Here is a 16,498-nt window from a genome sequence, read left to right as displayed (position 1 = left end):
AAGAGCGCGAGGAGAGCGGCGGAGACACAGTGAAAGAGCGCGAAGAGAGCGGAGGGGACACAGTGAAAGAGCGCGAAGAGAGCGGCGGAGACTCAGTGAAAGGGCGCGAAGAGAGCGGCGGAGACACAGTGAAAGAGCGCGAGGAGAGGGGCGGGGACACAGTGAAAGAGCGCGAAGAGAGCGGCGGGGACACAGTGAAAGAGCGCGAGGAGAGCGGCGGGGACACAGTGAAAGAGCGCGAGGAGAGCGGCGGGGACACAGTGAAAGAGCGCGAGGAGAGCGGCGGGGACACAGTGAAAGAGCGCGAGGAGAGCGGAGGGGACACAGTGAAAGAGCGCGAGGAGAGCGGCGGGGACACAGTGAAAGAGCGCGAGGAGAGGGGCGGGGACACAGTGAAAGAGCGCGAGGAGAGCGGCGGGGACACAGTGAAAGAGCGCGAGGAGAGTGGCGGGGACACAGTGAAAGAGCGCGAGGAGAGCGGCGGGGACACAGTGAAAGAGCGCGAGGAGAGGGGCGGGGACACAGTGAAAGGGCGCGAAGAGAGCGGCGGAGACACAGTGAAAGAGCGCGAGGAGAGCGGCGGAGACACAGTGAAAGAGCGCGAGGAGAGCGGCGGGGACACAGTGAAAGAGCGTGAGGAGAGCGGCGGGGACACAGTGAAAGAGCGCGAGGAGAGCGGCGGGGACACAGAGAAAGAGCGCGAGGAGAGCGGCGGGGACACAGTGAAAGAGCGCAGAGAGAGCAGCGGAGACACAGTGAAAGAGCGCGAAGAGAGCGGCGGAGACACAGTGAAAGAGCGCGAGGAGAACAGCGGAGACACAGTGAAAGAGCGTGAGGAGAGCGGCGGGGACACAGTGAAAGGGCGCGAAGAGAGCGGCGGAGACACAGTGAAAGAGCGCGAGGAGAACAGCGGAGACGCAGTGAAAGAGCGGGAGGAGAGCGGCGGAGACACAGTGAAAGAGCCCGAAGAGAGCGGCGGGGGCACAGTGAAAGAGCGCGAGGAGAACAGCGGAGACACAGTGAAAGAGCGCGAAGAGAGCGGCGGAGACACAGTGAAAGGGCGGAAAGAGAGCGGCGGAGACACAGTGAAAGAGCGCGAGGAGAGGGGCGGGGACACAGTGAAAGGGCGGAAAGAGAGCGGCGGAGACACAGTGAAAGAGCGCGAGGAGAGGGGCGGGGACACAGTGAAAGAGCGCGAAGAGAGCGGCGGAGACACAGTGAAAGAGCGTGAGGAGAACAGCGGAGACACAGAGAAAGAGCGTGAGGAGAGCGGCGGGGACACAGTGAAAGGGCGCGAAGAGAGCGGCGGGGACACAGTGAAAGAGCGCAGAGAGAGCAGCGGAGACACAGTGAAAGAGCGCGAAGAGAGCGGCGGAGACACAGTGAAAGAGCGCGAGGAGAACAGCGGAGACACAGTGAAAGAGCGTGAGGAGAGCGGCGGGGACACAGTGAAAGGGCGCGAAGAGAGCGGCGGAGACACAGTGAAAGAGCGCGAGGAGAACAGCGGAGACGCAGTGAAAGAGCGGGAGGAGAGCGGCGGAGACACAGTGAAAGAGCCCGAAGAGAGCGGCGGGGGCACAGTGAAAGAGCGCGAGGAGAACAGCGGAGACACAGTGAAAGAGCGCGAGGAGAACAGCGGAGACACAGTGAAAGAGCGCAAGGAGAGCGGCGGAGACACAGTGAAAGAGCGGGAGGAGAGAGGCGGAGACACAGTGAAAGAGCGCGAGGAGAGAGGCGGAGACACAGTGAAAGAGCGCGAGGAGAGGGGCGGGGACACAGTGAAAGAGCGCGAGGAGAACAGCGGAGACACAGTGAAAGAGCGCGAGGAGAGTGGCGGAGACACAGTGAAAGAGCGCGAAGAGAGCGGCGGGGGCACAGTGAAAGAGCGCGAGGAGAGTGGTGGGGACACAGTGAAAGAGCGCGAGGAGAGCGGCGGAGACACAGTGAAAGAGCGCGAGGAGAGGGGCGGGGACACATTGAAAGAGCGCGAGGAGAGGGGCGGGGACACAGTGAAAGGGCGCGAAGAGAGCGGCGGAGACACAGTGAAAGAGCGCGACGAGAGCGGCGGAGACACAGTGAAAGAGCGCGAGGAGAGCGGCGGGGACACAGTGAAAGAGCGCGAAGAGAGCGGCGGAGACACAGTGAAAGAGCGCGAGGAGAGGGGCTTGGACACAGTGAAAGAGCGCGAGGAGAACAGCGGAGACACTGTGAAAGAGTGGGAGGAGAGCGGCAGGGACACAGCGTAAGAGCGCGAGGAGAACAGCGGAGACACAGTGAAAGAGCGCGAGGAGAGCGGCGGGGACACAGTGAAAGGGCGCGAAGAGAGCGGCGGAGACACAGTGAAAGAGCGCGAGGAGAACAGCGGAGACACAGTGAAAGAGCGCAAGGAGAGCGGCGGAGACACAGTGAAAGAGCGGGAGGAGACCGGCAGGGACACAGCGTAAGAGCGCGAGGAGAACAGCGGAGACACAGTGAAAGCGCGCAAGGAGAGCGGCGGAGACACAGTGAAAGAGCGGGAGGAGACCGGCAGGGACACAGCGTAAGAGCGCAAGGAGAGCGGCGGAGACTCAGTGAAAGAGCGCGAAGAGAGCGGCGGGGGCACAGTGAAAGAGCGCGAGGAGAACAGCGGAGACACAGTGAAAGAGCGCGAAGAGAGCGGCGGAGACACAGTGAAAGAGCGCGAAGAGAGCGACGGGGGCACAGTGAAAGAGCGCGAGGAGAGCGGCGGGGGCACAGTGAAAGAGCGTGAGGAGAACAGCGGAGACACAGTGAAAGAGCGCGAGGAGAGCGGCGGGGGCACAGTGAAAGAGCGCGAGGAGAGCGGCGGGGACACAGTGAAAGAGCGCGAGGAGAGCTGCGGGGACACAGTGAAAGAGCGCGAGGAGAGCGGCGGGGACACAGTGAAAGAGTGCGAGGAGAGCGGCGGGGACACAGTGAAAGAGCGCGAGGAGAGCGGCGGGGACACAGTGAAAGAGCGCGAGGAGAGCGGCGGGGACACAGTGAAAGAGCGCGGGGAGAGCGGCGGGGGCACAGTGAAAGAGCGCGAGGAGAGCGGTGGGGACACAGTGAAAGAGAGCGATGAGAGCGGCGGAGACACAGTGAAAGAGCGCGAAGAGAGCGGCGGAGACACAGTGAAAGAGCGCGAAGAGAGCGGCGGGGACAGTGGTGTTCCACAGGGATCAGTGCTGGGACCTTTGCTCTTTGTAGTATATATAAATGATTTGGAGGAAAATGTAACTGGTCTGATTAGTAAGTTTGCAGACGACACAAAGGTTGGTGGAATTGCGGATAGCGATGAGGACTGTCTGAGGATACAGCAGGATTTAGATTGTCTGGAGACTTGGGCGGAGAGATGGCAGATGGAGTTTAACCTGGACAAATGTGAGGTAATGCATTTTGGAAGGGCTAATGCAGGTAGGGAATATACAGTGAATGGTAGAACCCTCAAGAGTATTGAAAGTCAAAGAGATCTAGGAGTACAGGTCCACAGATCACTGAAAGGGGCTACACAGGTGGAGAAGGTAGTCAAGAAGGCATACGGCATGCTTGCCTTCATTGGCCGGGGCATTGAGTATAAGAATTGGCAAGTCATGTTGCAGCTGTATAGAACCTTAGTTAGGCCACACTTGGAGTATAGTGTTCAATTCTGGTCGCCACACTACCAGAAGGATGTGGAGGCTTTAGAGAGGGTGCAGAAGAGATTTACCAGAATGTTGCCTGGTATGGAGGGCATAAGCTATGAGGAGCGATTGAATAAACTCGGTTTGTTCTCACTGGAACGAAGGAGGTTGAGGGGCGACCTGATAGAGGTATACAAAATTATGAGGGGCATAGACAGAGTGGATAGTCAGAGGCTTTTCCCCAGGGTAGAGGGGTCAATTACTAGGGGGCATAGGTTTAAGGTGAGAGGGGCAAAGTTTAGAGTAGATGTACGAGGCAAGTTTTTTACGCAGAGGGTAGTGGGTGCCTGGAACTCACTACCGGAGGAGGTAGTGGAGGCAGGGACGATAGGGACATTTAAGGGGCATCTTGACAAATATATGAATAGGATGGGAATAGAAGGATACGGACCCAGGAAGTGTAGAAGATTGTAGTTTAGTCGGGCAGTATGGTCGGCACGGGCTTGGAGGGCCGTAGGGCCTGTTCCTGTGCTGTACATTTCTTTGTTCTTTGTTCTTTGTTTTGACACAGTGAAAGAGTGCGAGGAGAGCGGCGGGGACACAGTGAAAGAGCGCGAGGAGAGCGGCGGGGACACAGTGAAAGAGCGCGAAGAGAGCGGCGGAGACACAGTGAAAGAGCGCGAGGAGAGGGGCTTGGACACAGTGAAAGGGTGCGAGGAGAGCGGCGGGGACACAGTGAAAGAGCGCGAGGAGAGCGGTGGGGACACAGTGAAAGAGAGCGAGGAGAGCGGCGGGGACACAGTGAAAGAGCGCGAGGAGAGCGGCGGGGACACAGTGAAAGAGCGCGAGGAGAGCGGCGGGGACACAGTGAAAGGGCGCGAAGAGAGCGGCGGAGACACAGTGAAAGAGCGCGAGGAGAGGGGCGGGGACACAGTGAAAGGGCGCGAAGAGAGCGGCGGAGACACAGTGAAAGAGCGCGAGGAGAGTGGCGGGGACACAGTGAAAGAGCGCGAGGAGAGCGGCGGAGACACAGTGAAAGAGCGCGAGGAGAGGGGCGGGGACACAGTGAAAGAGCGCGAAGAGGGCGGCGGAGACACAGTGAAATAGCGCGAGGAGAGGGGCTTGGACACAGTGAAAGGGCGCAAAGAGAGCGGCGGGGACACAGTGAAAGGGCGTGAAGAGAGCGGCGGAGACACAGTGAAAGAGCGCGAGGAGAACAGCGGAGACACAGTGAAAGAGCGCAAGGAGAGCGTCGGAGACACAGTGAAAGAGCGGGAGGAGAGCGGCAGGGACACAGCGTAAGAGCGCGAGGAGAACAGCGGAGACACAGTGAAAGTGCGCAAGGAGAGCGGCGGAGACTCAGTGAAAGAGCGCGAAGAGAGCGGCGGGGGCACAGTGAAAGAGCGCGAGGAGAACAGTGGAGACACAGTGAAAGAGCGCGAGGAGAGCGGCGGGGACACAGGGAAAGGGCGCGAAGAGAGCGGCGGAGACACAGTGAAAGAGCGCGAGGAGAGCGGCGGGGACACAGTGAAAGAGCGCGGGGAGAGCGGCGGGGGCACAGTGAAAGAGCGTGAGGAGAACAGCGGAGACACAGTGAATGAGCGCGAGGAGAGCGGCAGGGACACAGTGAAAGAGCGCGAGGAGAGCGGCGAAGACACAGTGAAAGAGCGCGAGGAGAGCGGCGGGGCACAGTGAAAGAGCGCGAGGAGAGCGGCGGGGGCACAGTGAAAGAGCACGAGGAGAGCGGTGGGGACACAGTGAAAGAGAGCGAGGAGAGCAGCGGAGACACAGTGAAAGAGCGCGAAGAGAGCGGTGGAGATACAGTGAAAGAGCGCGAGGAGAACGGTGGGGACACAGTGAAAGAGCGCGAGGAGAGCAGCGGGTCACAGTGAAAGAGCGCGAGGAGAGCGGCGGGGGCACAGTGAAAGAGCGCGAGGAGAGCGGTGGGGACACAGTGAAAGAGAGCGAGGAGAGCGGCGGAGACACAGTGAAAGAGCGCGAAGAGAGCGGCGGAGACACAGTGAAAGAGCGCGAAGAGAGCGGTGGAGACACAGTGAAAGAGAGCGAGGAGAGCGGCGGGGACACAGTGAAAGAGCGCGAAGATAGCGGCGGAGACACAGTGAAAGAGAGCGAGGAGAGCGGCGGAGACACAGTGAAAGAGCGCGAAGAGAGCGGCGGAGACACAGTGAAAGAGCGCGATGAGAGCGGTGGGGACACAGTGAAAGAGAGCGAGGAGAGCGGCGGAGACACAGTGAAAGAGCGCGAGGAGAGCGGTGGGGACACAGTGAAAGAGAGCGAGGAGAGCGGCGGAGACACAGTGAAAGAGCGCGAAGAGAGCGGCGGAGACACAGTGAAAGAGTGCGAGGAGAGCAGCGGGGACACAGTGAAAGAGCGCGAGGAGAGCGGCGGGGACACAGTGAAAGAGCGCGAGGAGAGCGGCGGGGGCACAGTGAAAGAGCGCGAGGAGAGCGGTGGGGACACAGTGAAAGAGAGTGAGGAGAGCGGTGGAGACACAGTGAAAGAGCGCGAAGAGAGCGGCAGAGACACAGTGAAAGAGCGCGAGGAGAGCAGCGGGGACACAGTGAAAGAGCGCGAGGAGAGCGGCGGGGGCACAGTGAAAGAGTGTGAGGAGAGCGGCGGGGGCACAGTGAAAGAGCGTGAGGAGAACAGCGGAGACACAGTGAATGAGCGCGAGGAGAGCGGCAGGGACACAGTGAAAGAGCGCGAGGAGAGCGGCGAAGACACAGTGAAAGAGCGCGAGGAGAGCGGCGGGGCACAGTAAAAGAGCGCGAGGAGAGCGGCGGGGGCACAGTGAAAGAGCACGAGGAGAGCGGTGGGGACACAGTGAAAGAGAGCGAGGAGAGCAGCGGAGACACAGTGAAAGAGCGCGAAGAGAGCGGTGGAGATACAGTGAAAGAGCGCGAGGAGAACGGTGGGGACACAGTGAAAGAGCGCGAGGAGAGCGGCGGAGACACAGTGAAAGAGCGCGAAGAGAGCGGCGGAGACACAGTGAAAGAGCGCGAAGAGAGCGGTGGAGACACAGTGAAAGAGAGCGAGGAGAGCGGCGGGGACACAGTGAAAGAGCGCGAAGATAGCGGCGGAGACACAGTGAAAGAGAGCGAGGAGAGCGGCGGAGACACAGTGAAAGAGCGCGAAGAGAGCGGCGGAGACACAGTGAAAGAGCGCGATGAGAGCGGTGGGGACACAGTGAAAGAGAGCGAGGAGAGCAGCGGGGACACAGTGAAAGAGCGCGAGGAGAGCGGCGGGGACACAGTGAAAGAGCGCGAGGAGAGCGGCGGGGGCACAGTGAAAGAGCGCGAGGAGAGCGGTGGGGACACAGTGAAAGAGTGAGGAGAGCGGCGGAGACACAGTGAAAGAGCGCGAAGAGAGCGGCAGAGACACAGTGAAAGAGCGCGAGGAGAGCAACGGGGACACAGTGAAAGAGCGCGAGGAGAGCGGCGGGGGCACAGTGAAAGAGCGTGAGGAGAGCGGCGGGGGCACAGTGAAAGAGCGTGAGGAGAACAGCGGAGACACAGTGAATGAGCGCGAGGAGAGCGGCAGGGACACAGTGAAAGAGCGCGAGGAGAGCGGCGAAGACACAGTGAAAGAGCGCGAGGAGAGCGGCGGGGCACAGTGAAAGAGCGCGAGGAGAGCGGCGGGGGCACAGTGAAAGAGCACGAGGAGAGCGGTGGGGACACAGTGAAAGAGAGCGAGGAGAGCAGCGGAGACACAGTGAAAGAGCGCGAAGAGAGCGGTGGAGATACAGTGAAAGAGCGCGAGGAGAACGGTGGGGACACAGTGAAAGAGCGCGAGGAGAGCAGCGGGACACAGTGAAAGAGCGCGAGGAGAGCAGCGGGGGCACAGTGAAAGAGCGCGAGGAGAGCGGTGGGGACACAGTGAAAGAGAGCGAGGAGAGCGGCGGAGACACAGTGAAAGAGCGCAAAGAGAGCGGCGGAGACAGTGAAAGAGCGCGAAGAGAGCGGCGGAGACACAGTGAAAGAGCGCGAGGAGAGCAGCGGGGACACAGTGAAAGAGCGCGAAGAGAGCGGCGGAGACACAGTGAAAGAGAGCGAGGAGAGCGGCGGAGACACAGTGAAAGAGCGCGAAGAGAGCGGCGGAGACACAGTGAAAGAGAGCGAGGAGAGCGGCGGAGACACAGTGAAACAGCGCGAGGAGAGTGGCGGGGACGCAGTGAAAGAGCGCGAGGAGAGCGGCGCGGACACAGTGAAAGAGCGCGAGGAGAGCGGCGGAGACACAGTGAAAGAGCGCGAAGAGAGCGGCGGAGACACAGTGAAAGAGCGCAAGGAGAGCAGCGGGGACACAGTGAATGAGCGCGAGGAGAGCGGCGGGGACACAGTGAAAGAGCGCGAGGAGAGCGGTGGGGGCACAGTGAAAGAGCGCGAGGAGAGCGGTGGGGACACAGTGAAAGAGAGCGAGGAGAGCGGCGGAGACAGAGTGAAAGAGCGCGAAGAGAGCGGCGGAGACACAGTGAAAGAGCGCGAGGAGAGCAGCGGGGACACAGTGAAAGAGCGCGAGGAGAGCGGCGGGGGCACAGTGAAAGAGCGTGAGGAGAGCGGCGGGGACACAGTGAAAGAGCGCGAGGAGAGCGGTGGGGACACAGTGAAAGAGAGCGAGGAGAGCGGCGGGGACACAGTGAAAGAGCGCGAGGAGAGCAGCGGAGACAGTGAAAGAGCGCGAGGAGAGCGGTGGGGACACTGTGAAAGAGCGCGAGGAGAGCGGTGGGGACACAGTGAAAGAGCGCGGGGAGAGCGGCGGAGACACAGTGAAAGACCGCGAGGAGAGCGGTGGGGACACAGTGAAAGAGCGCGAGGAGTGCGGCGGGGACACAGTGAAAGAGCGCGAGGAGAGCGGCGGAAACACAGTGAAAGATCGCGAGGAGTGCGGCGGGGACACAGTGAAAGAGCGCGAGGTGAGCGGCGGGGACACAGGACAAAACAGCACGATGAGAACTGCGGGTAAATTGTGAAAGAGCGTGAGGAGAGCGGCGGGGACACAGGGTTAAAGAGCTCAAGGAGAGCGACGGGGAAACAGGATAAAAGAGCACGAGGAGAGCGGCGGGGACACAGGATAAAAGAGCGCGACGAGAGCGGCGGAGACACAGGATAAAAGAGCGCATGCAGAGCGGCAGAGACACAGGATAAAAGAGCGCGAGGAGAGCGGCGGTGACACAGTGAATGAACGCGAGGAGAGCAGCAGAAACACTGGATAAAAGAGTGCGAGGAGAGCGACGGGGACACAGTGAAAGAGTGCGAGGAGAGCGGCGGGCACACAGTGAAAGAGCGCGAGGAGAGCGGCGGGGACACAGGAAAGGAGAGCGGCGGGGACACAGGATAAAAGAGCGCGAGGAGAGCGGCGGAGACACAGGATAAAAGAGCGTGAGGAGAGCGGCGGGGACACAGTGAAAGAACGCGAGGAGAGCAGCAGAAACACAGGATAAAAGAGCGCGAGGAGAGTGGCGGGGACACAGGATAAAAGGGCGCGAGGAGATCGGCGGGGACACAGTGAAAGAGCGTGAGGAGAGCGTCGGGGACACAGTGAAAGAGAGCGAGGAGAGCGGCGGGGACACAGGATAAAAGGGCGCGAGGAGATCGGCGGGGACACAGTGAAAGAGCGTGAGGAGAGCGGCGGGGACACCGTGAAAGAGTGCGAGGAGAACGGCGGCGACACAGTGAAAGAGCGCGAGGAGAGTGGCGAGGACACCGTGAAAGAGCGCGAGAAGAACGGCGGGGACACAGTGAAAGAGCGCGATGAGAGCGGCGGGGACACCGTGAAAGAGCGCGACGAGAGCGGCGGGGCACAGTGAAAGAGCGCGAGGAGAGCGGCGGGGACACAGGATAAAAGAGCACGAGGAGAACTGCAGGGAAACAGTGAAAGAGCGTGAGGAGAGCGGCGGGGACACAGGGTAAAAGAGCTCAAGGAGAGCGACAGGGACACAGGATAAAAGAGCACGAGGAGAGCAGCGGGGACACAGTGAAAGAACACGAGGAGAGCGGCGGGGACACAGGATAAAAGAGCGCGAGGAGAGCAGCAGGGGCACAGTGAAAGAGCGCGAGGAGAGCAGCAGGGATACAGTGGAAGAGCGCGAGGAGAGTGGCGGGGTCACAGGATAAAAGAGTGCGACGAGAGCAGCAGGGACACAGTGAAAGAGTGCGAAGAGAGCGGCGGGGCACAGGATAAATGAGCGCGAGGAGAGCGGCGGGAACACTGCTGTAGGAGAAGCGGCCTTCAAATTCGGTGGGGGCAGTGGCCAGGGGTCTGTCGGGAAGGTATGTTTACCTCTTTAAAAACTTTTAAAACTTACCTTGAAGCTGGTAAGGAATGTGCTCCAATTAGCCGTAGTTGGGAGAAATTTAACTCTTCGTGTGTTGGTAAGTATTGTGATTTGTAAGTAAAGTCTTTATTCCTTTCACTTATTCATTATTTGATATTATATTTGTAATCAGTTAAGGTAAAGTGTAAAAATGGCAGGAGATCCCAGACACGTGTTATGCTCCTCATGCTCAATGTGGGAGTTCAGGGACACAGCCGATTCCCCTGACTCCTTCATGTGCGGGAAGTGTGTCCAGCTGCAGATCCTATTAGACCGCATGACGGCTCTGGAGCTGCGGATGGACTCACTTTGGAGCATCCGCGATGCTGAGGAGGTCGTGGATAGCAGATTCAGTGAGTTGGTCACACCGCAGATTAGGATTGGTGAGGGGGACAGGGAATGGGTGACCAAAAGGCAGAGAAAGAGCAGGAAGGCAGTGCAGGTGTCCCCTGCAGTCACCTCCCTCCAAAACAGGTATACCGTTTTGGATACTGTTGGGGGAGATGACTCACCAGGGAAAGGCAGTAGTAGCCAGGCTCATGGCACTGTGGCTGGCTCTGCTGTACAGAAGGGTGGGAAAAAGACTGGCAGGGCTATAGTCACAGGGGATTCAATCGTAAGGAGAGTAGACAGGCGTTTCTGTGGTCAAAAACGAGACTCCCGAATGGTATGTTGCCTCCTGGGTACAGGGGTCAGGGATGTCTCAGATCGGCTGCAGGACATACGGAAGGGGGAGGGTGAACAGCCAGTTGTCGTGGTGCATATAGGCACCAACGATATAGGTAAAAAACTGGATGAGGTCCCACAATCAGAATTTAGGGAGTTAGGAGATAAGTTAAAAAGTAGGACCTCAAAGGTAGTAATCTCAGGATTGCTACCAGTGCCACGAGACAGTCAGAGTAGAAATTCAAGAATAGTCAGAATGAATATGTGGCTTGAGAGATGGTGCAGGAGGGAGGGGTTCAGATTTTTGGGACATTGGAATCGGTTCTGGGGGCAGTGGGACCATTACAAATCAGATGGTCTACACCTGGGCAGGACTGGAACCAATGTCCTAGGGGTGCTTTTGCTAACACTGTTGGGGAGGTTTTAAACTAATGTGGCAGGGGGATGGGAACCAGATTAGGAAGTTAGAGGTCAGTAAAGAGGCAGCAACTAAAGCCAGTGAGGTACTAGATAATAAACTCAATGTGACTAAGGGGAAGAGTAGACAGGGAAGAGATGATGAACGAAAAGGGACAGGTGGTCTGAGGTGCATTTGTTTCAATGCAAGAAGTGTAGCAGGTAAGGCAGATGAACTTAGGGCTTGGATTAGTACCTGGGAATATGATGTTATTGGTACTACTGAGACTTGGTTGAGGGAAGGGCAAGACTGACAACTAAATATCCTAGGGTATAGATGCTTCAGGAGGGATAGAGAGGGAGGTAAAAGGGGTGGAGGAGTTGCATTACTGGTCAGAGATGATATCACAGCTGTGATTAAGGAGGGCACGATGGAGGATTCGAGCACTGAGGCAATATGGGTAGAGCTAAGAAATAGGAAGGGTGCAGTAACATTGTTGGGACTTTACTACAGGCCTCCCAAAAGCGAGTGTGAAGTAGAGGTACAAATATGTAGACAGATTATAGAAAAATGTAGGAGCAATAGGGTGGTCGTGATGGGAGATTTTAACTTCCCCAACATTGAATGGGACCCATGTAGTGTTGGAGACGTAGATGGAGCAGAATTTGGAAGGCGCACCCAGGAGAGTTTTTTAGAGCAGTTTGTAAATAGTCCAACTCGGGAAGGGGCCATACTGGACCTGGTATTGGGGAATGATCCCGCGGGGCCAGATGGTTAAAGTTTCAGTCAGTGATTACTTTGGGAATAGCGATCACAATTCCGTAAGTTTTAGAATACTCATGGACAAAGACGAGAGTGGTCCTCAAGGAAGGGTGCTAAATTGGAGAAAGACCAAGTATAACAAAATTCGGCAGGAGCTAGGGAATGTGGATTGGGAGCAGCTGTTTAAGGGTAAATCCACATTTGAAATGTGTGAGTCTTTTAAGGAAAGGTTGATTAGAGTGCAGGACAGACATGTCCCTTTGAAAATGAGGGATAGAAATGGCAAGATTAGGGAACCATGGCTGACGGGTGGAATTGTGAGACTAGCTAAGATGAAAAAGGAAGCATACATAAGATCTAAGCGACTTAAATCTGATGAAGCTTTGGAGGAATATCGGGAAAGTAGGACAAATCTCAAACGCGCAATAAAGAGGGCTAAAAGGGGTCATGAAATATCTTTGACTCACAAGGTTAAGGAAAATCCCAAAGCCTTTTATTGGTAAATAAGGAGCAAGAAGGTAACGAGAGAAAGGATTGGCCCACTCAAAGACAAAAGAGGGAATTTATGCGTGGAGTCAGAGGAAATGGATGAGATTCTTAATGAGTACTTTGCATCGGTATTCACCAAGGAGAGGGACATGACGGATGTTGAGGCTAAGGATGGATGTTTAAATACTCTAGGTCAAGTCGGCATAAGGAAGGCGGAAGTTTTGGGTATTTTAAAAGGCATTAAGGTGGTCAAGTCCCCAGGTCCGGACGGGATCTATCCCAGGTTACTGAGGGAAGCGAGGGAAGAAATAGCTGGGGCCTTAACAGATATCTTTGCAGCATCCATGAGCATGGGTGAGGTCCCGGAGGGCTGGAGAATTGCTAATGTTGTCCCTTTGTTTAAGAAGGGTAACAGGGATAATCCAGGGAATTATAGTCAGTGGTAGGCAAACTGTTGGAGAAGATACTGAGGGATAGGATCTATTCACATTTGGAAGAAAATAGACTTATCAGTGATAGGCAGCATGGTTTTGTGCAGGGAAGGTCATGTCTTACAAACCTAATAGAATTCTTTGAGGAAGTGACAAAGTTAATTGATGAGGGAAGGGCTGTAGATGTCATATACATGGACTTCAGTAAGATGGAAAAAGTGAAGTCGTATGGGGTTCAGGGTGTACTAGCTAGATGGATATATGCTCGTATTCCAAGCATTGTCTGGCATCTTTGACTCTGTCTATATATATGTGTTTCTGGAACATACCTCTTCATTCACCTGAGGAAGGAGCAGCGCTCCGAAAGCGAGTGACATCGAAACAAACCTGTTGGGCTTTAACCTGGTGTTGTAAGACTTCGTACTGTGCTCACCCCAGTCCAACGCCGGCATCTCCACATCATGACTGGAGAGAGGGAAAGAGAGAGAGACAGAGACAGAGAGATACAGAGAGAGACAAACAGACAGAGAGAGTCACACAGAGAGAGAGACAGAGACAGAGACAGAGCGAGAGATGTGGTGATCTCTGTAGGTGAAGCTCGAGCCTCCACTTACAGTTAACGATCACTGCAGCACCCTGAAACATACCGTTTGCAACACCCAAAGAGAAGAGCACAATGACAAATCCACAGCAAAAGATTTGTTCATTGACGATGATTATTCAGGGGATGAGTTCCTCATTGGACAAGTAGAGCACCGTGACACATCCTTGACAGGAAGCGATGATTTTCTCGCTGACGAATGCCACTCAGCCATGGATCAGCTCTCCGGATCTGATGGTCATTGCAGCAGCAACATGGCTGCCAAGTCCCATACCAGTCTCCTGGTGGGAGAATCCAGTACCGTGACGACACGGCAGCTCGTCGACAAAATGGATGACAACCACATGTCATATATCCTCGCAGAAGGCGACGCCACGCAGAGAGCACAGATTGACTCCACTGAGGGAGCGATACCGGCCTCCATAGTGAGCTCGTGGACAGGCTCCAGAATGGCCACAGGCGACGACTCCGGAGCGACAGCCGTGAACGAGGAAGACTATGACGGTCTATCTGCCTTGTATGAGCAGCCAGCAGCAGACGTTAAATATCTACCCGCTGTTGGTCAAAGCAGTGAACAAAACCACAACAACAACAACAGATCTGGTGATTTTGTGTCTGCGCCGCAGCAATCACCCAACCCAGCTGCAAAAACGATGCCATACGGGGTCCACACTGCAAGCACAAAAGAAAGTCCGCTACTAACGTCAACTTACTTCGACCATTCCGATGTCTCCCGATGTCCTCACGGACACACAGAAACACTGCCACCTCAACGACAGGCGGAAGGATCAACCCACCTGATCAAACACAGACAGTCTGGACTCACAAAGTTTTTTGTCAGAATTGGACTTTTTAAACGTTGATTGACTTTGTACTGTCATTAATATCATCCCATTCTGTAACAGCGTTACTTGTTTATCTGTTCCCAGTTGACTTAATTCACTATGTTTGTTTAGTTTTCGTTACACCATACAGAAAACCTGTAGCACATTAAAAAGGGGGAGATGTGGTGATCTCTGTAGGTGCATGCACACAAGGGGTTAATGGGTAGATAGCAGCACCACATGATCACCAGAGGACTGGACCAACAGGGGTATAAAGGGCAGCCTCACGGGGTCTCTGTCTCTCTCTCGGGTGGGCTGTGAACAGGGAAACATCAGAATCACAGATAGTTAGTGGAGTTACATTTAGTTTACAATTGTTAAATCGTGTTATCCAATTCCTAGTACCCATGTTAAGGTAAAGAACTCACGCATTAATAGTTATCGTTACTCAATAAACCTTTGTTGTTACTGGATGAGTTCAAGTCTTCTTCAACAAGATTCCGAGGACCTCACCATCAGCCCAGGATTGAGTAACACGTGTTATCGACCACGCAGGTAACACTACATGGTACCACGGAGTGTGTTAGCCTGAACAACGGAAATGGAAACTAGCTAGCTTAGGTTCGACAGACAAGAGAAAACAAAAAAAAGAAAACAACTCGGATAAGATATTCGGCCAAGGCAGGCATCGCTACACTCGGATCTCTCGGGCACAAACCGGTAAGATGGAATCACTTCCAGAACACCTCAGAACCTCTGGTAATCTCCAGGATAATTGGAAGATTTTCCTGCAACAATTTAATTTGTTTCTGGAAATTGAGGACATGACCGCTGCGCCAGATTTTTAAAAAATGTCATACCTCTTAGCTGCGGCAGGGAAACCGGCCAGGGAGATATATAACTCATTTACCTATGCCGAAGGGGAGGACAAGAATAAGTGGAACACAATTATTAAAAAATTCAAAACCCACTGCAAATCGGAGGTGAATGAAACATTTGAACGCTTCAAGTTCACCAGGCGTATACAAAGACCAGGAGAATCACTCAGCAGCTTTCTCACTGACTTAAAGCTGCTGGCCCAATCCTGTAATTATGAGACCCTCCGTGACTCCCTCATCAGAGACCAGATTGTCAGTGGCATTTCTGATGTGGGACTCAGTAAATCTCTCCTTAAGCACAAAAATCTTGATCTTGAAATGGCTACACAACTATGTTCTGCTCGTGAAATCACTGAAGCACAATATCAACAGTTTAGTTACCGGGACCAAGGCCTCCACCACGAGGTTGCAGCAGTCAAAATGGTGGCCCAGGCTTCTCGAAGGCGCTCCTCCCCGGCAATCCCGTGCGCGCGAATCTGAAAGTGGCCCACACACATGCGCAGTTCGCACGGAGACTGGAACCGGCTGAGAACGCTCCTGCGCATGCGCGAACGTGCCAGGATGGCGTCATGACGTGTCATAACTGCAGACATGCCCACTTAAAAGGGCAATGTCCAGTTTATGGCAAACAGTGCCTGAGGTGTGGAAAGTACAACCACTATGCCTTCAAATGTCGAGCTGTGCTACAGGTGACTTCCACGGGATAACAACTAAGACCCTGCGACGTTCGGAGCGTGGCATCTATGGACCGCCAACCAATATTCAGTAATTACCTGTCCGAAAACGATGACCTTGCCTATGATGACTCCTACGGTATGGACACGGTCACAGTAACGGAGGAACCTTACATCACCACGCCTCTTCCAAAATGCCCGAAAGTGAACAAAAGGGGGTTTAAAGTCTCAAAACAAAAAATTAATTTCCCCAGCGACAGAATGAAGCACGAGCCTCCACTTACAGTTAACGATCACTGCCGCACCCTGAAACATACCGTTTGCAACACCCAAAGAGAAGAGCACAATGACAAATCCACAGCAAAAGATTTGTTCATTGACGATGATTATTCAGGGGATGAGTTCCTCATTGGACAAGTAGAGCACCGTGACACATCCTTGACAGGAAGCGATGATTTTCTCGCTGATGAATGCCACTCAGCCATGGATCAGCTCTCCGGATCTGATGGTCATTGCAGCAGCAACATTGCTGCCAAGTCCCATACCAGTCTCCTGGTGGGAGAATCCAGTACCGTGACGACACGGCAGCTCGTCGACAAAATGGATGACAACCACATGTCATATATCCTCGCAGAAGGCGACGCCACGCAGAGAGCACAGATTGACTCCACTGAGGGAGTGATACCGGCCTCCATAGCGAGCTCGTTGACAGGCTCCAGAATGGCCACAAGCGACGACTCCGGAGCGACAGCCGTGAACGAGGAAGACTATGACGGTCTATCTGCCTTGTATGAGCAGCCAGCAGCAGACATTAAATGTCTACCC

Source organism: Scyliorhinus torazame, chromosome 2, assembly GCF_047496885.1.
Source record: "Scyliorhinus torazame isolate Kashiwa2021f chromosome 2, sScyTor2.1, whole genome shotgun sequence".
NCBI classification, from domain to species: Eukaryota; Metazoa; Chordata; class Chondrichthyes; order Carcharhiniformes; family Scyliorhinidae; genus Scyliorhinus; species Scyliorhinus torazame.
Note: the sequence above shows the minus strand (reverse complement) of the source record.